Below are 2558 nucleotides of genomic sequence, written 5' to 3' on the forward strand. Positions count from 1 at the left end.
AGCCCTGCCTGCCAAGCGGGAGTCAGGGCGCAGCCCATGGGTATCACTCCAGCAGCTCTGCAGGGTCTGGGCATTTCCCAGAGCATCCCAGCCATGTCCCCACCTTTTTAATGCCTTAAGGAAGAGCGGATATTCACATTTGTGTAAAGGTCACTCTGGGGATGTGCCCACTTGCTGCTCCCCAGGGGCACGGGGGAAAGCCAGGAGGTGCAATCCCAGGCAGTGGGACACTCGTGTGGACACTCAGTGACTCCACCCCAAGTCACTCTCCACAACGCAACCCTCCCTGTTGCTCAAAAAGGGTTCCTGGATCAAGCCCCCACCCTCAGATGCCTTCTCTGACCCCTCCTCAATCTCCAGGATGAAAATACAGGTGGAACAACCTATACTGAATTTTTTTCTAGCCAAAAAAAAATTATCACATTCTTGACATTTCTGCTGTAGTTGGTACGAGGAGTCCAGGTCCTAAAGTCACTCACAGAGCTGGATCTCCTTGGCAACACAAACAGTAAAACACAGCTTGGAATTATTGCTTTTTTCTAATATTATTAATATATTTATGGTACCCCCTATAGTATGAGTCATCAGAAGGAAATTGATGGTTCAGGCTGAAAATTTCTGATCCTTTTCATAGCACCAGTATTTGCAAGATACCCTAATTACCAATGGAAGGATTTGTGGAAAGGATCTGGAAATAATAGAAATAAGCCATTTAACAGGCACAGTAATTATGCAGACACAACAGATGCTAATAACAATTTCATTTCTGTGGAAAAATGATTAAGGTTTAAAAGTACAATAACAGAGAGGCGTAAGAAGAGTACAAGGAGGTGGAGATGACACAGACAATGTATGTGTGATCACAATTACTAATTTTAAAAGAACTTTCACACTACAATCATCCCAAAACCATCTTCTCACAGCAATCTGTTTGTCTTTCATGCTGTTCTCCTGCTGCCTGTTGCCCTGGTTCAGCTATTTACCACTTCTGTTTCCTGTCATAGGCAAAACAACAGATCAGGTGTTGAGCCAGAGTCTTTAATATCTGATTGTTAATAATTCTCCCAGAACTATTCTGAATACTTTAAATATTTGTTTCCTCCTGGTAAACTTCAGTCGCTGCATATCATTTTTTTAGCAGTTTCCTCAGGGTCAGGAGCTGTTTGTCACAGGGTCCTGGACCTCTCTGCAGGTGTGGGGCGTTCCAGAGCAGAAGCGGTTCTGTGTCAGCAGTGCCTCAGTGGACTCCTCTGAAAAACACACACAGAGCAAGGGAGAAGGCTTTAAATTGCCACCAAGCTCAGGGTTTAATGGAATGAGTGGTGGAATTAAAGTTCATGGCTCCACTTGTGTTAGTGCTAGACTTTCTGTTAAGTTCAAAAATTGTTCATTAAGATAATTAAAGTTCTGGGCCATCTCACCCATCAATCAGTCTTCCTCCTGAGCACTTTACAGTTAATGCTGAATAGACTCTGAAATAACCCATTAACTCAGCACAGGTTTGCCAGAAATTATAGGTGCTTTGAGATGGCTGGGAATGAAAGGTGGCCCATAAATCAAAGGCATTGCCATCATCTGATGCTCCCAAAGCCTGCTCTGGAGTTACCTCGATCATTAAGGGCTGCTATCACAGCCATTTGCATTGGAAGATGGGACTTCAATTCATTTCCAAGATCAAAAAGGGAGGTGATGAATCTGCCACTCCTGCAGAGATCCTGGTGAGGGATCCCACAGCCAGGAGTATTTATGGAGCTGTCCTTCAGAGCACAGCAGGGAGTCATAAACCTGCTAAAGACATTTTCAGATCAAACCATTTCCTCCCCAAATGCCCACACAAAAAAACAGCTCAGCAAATTCTAGAGCACTGTGGAAGAAAGGTTCAGCCCTGTGCACACAATATTTTTGGGAATACTGCACACCTCTTCACGCTGCCAGCCACAGAAGCAGCTGAGAGGAAAATTACCCAGAGCACGCTGTATTGAAGCCTTCTAGGGGTTCTCTCTGTTATTTAATGACACAGGGGGTACACCAGAGTCAGCTTTAGAACAGACACTGCCAGCACTGTGCCTGTGATACTTTTGAATTTAGCATGAACTCGCTCCTTGATTTTTTTTCCCGTTTCTTCACTGAAATTGGCCACTGAAGGGGATTCCTTCTATGCCAGCTGTCCTGGTAACATGGACAAGGTTCTCCAGCACAAAGCTGATTTGGATAGAGATGTACAAGCATGCCACAATCGAGATACCACCTCACAGGGAAATTTCACAACGATTTAAAGAGTGCTGTGTTCACTCCTGCTTGCTGTGAGTTAACCCTGGGAGGGCAGATCAGGTCCCTGAGTCCTCTCACATTGCAACTTTCCCACCATCTAGTGGCTGAAGAGTTACAGATAAAAACTCTTCAACAACCTGCACCTCATGGAAAGGTTTTTAATTTTTTTTTGTCTTTTAATAAGGAAAGCACTAAGCAAGGCTACTTTACAGCTGGCATTTTCTGCTTCAGCCCCTGCATTTTCATGTTAAAAAGAGCCTCTTACTCCTAATTCACAGGAGACAGGA

Source organism: Prinia subflava, chromosome 13, assembly GCF_021018805.1.
Source record: "Prinia subflava isolate CZ2003 ecotype Zambia chromosome 13, Cam_Psub_1.2, whole genome shotgun sequence".
Classification (NCBI taxonomy): domain Eukaryota; kingdom Metazoa; phylum Chordata; class Aves; order Passeriformes; family Cisticolidae; genus Prinia; species Prinia subflava.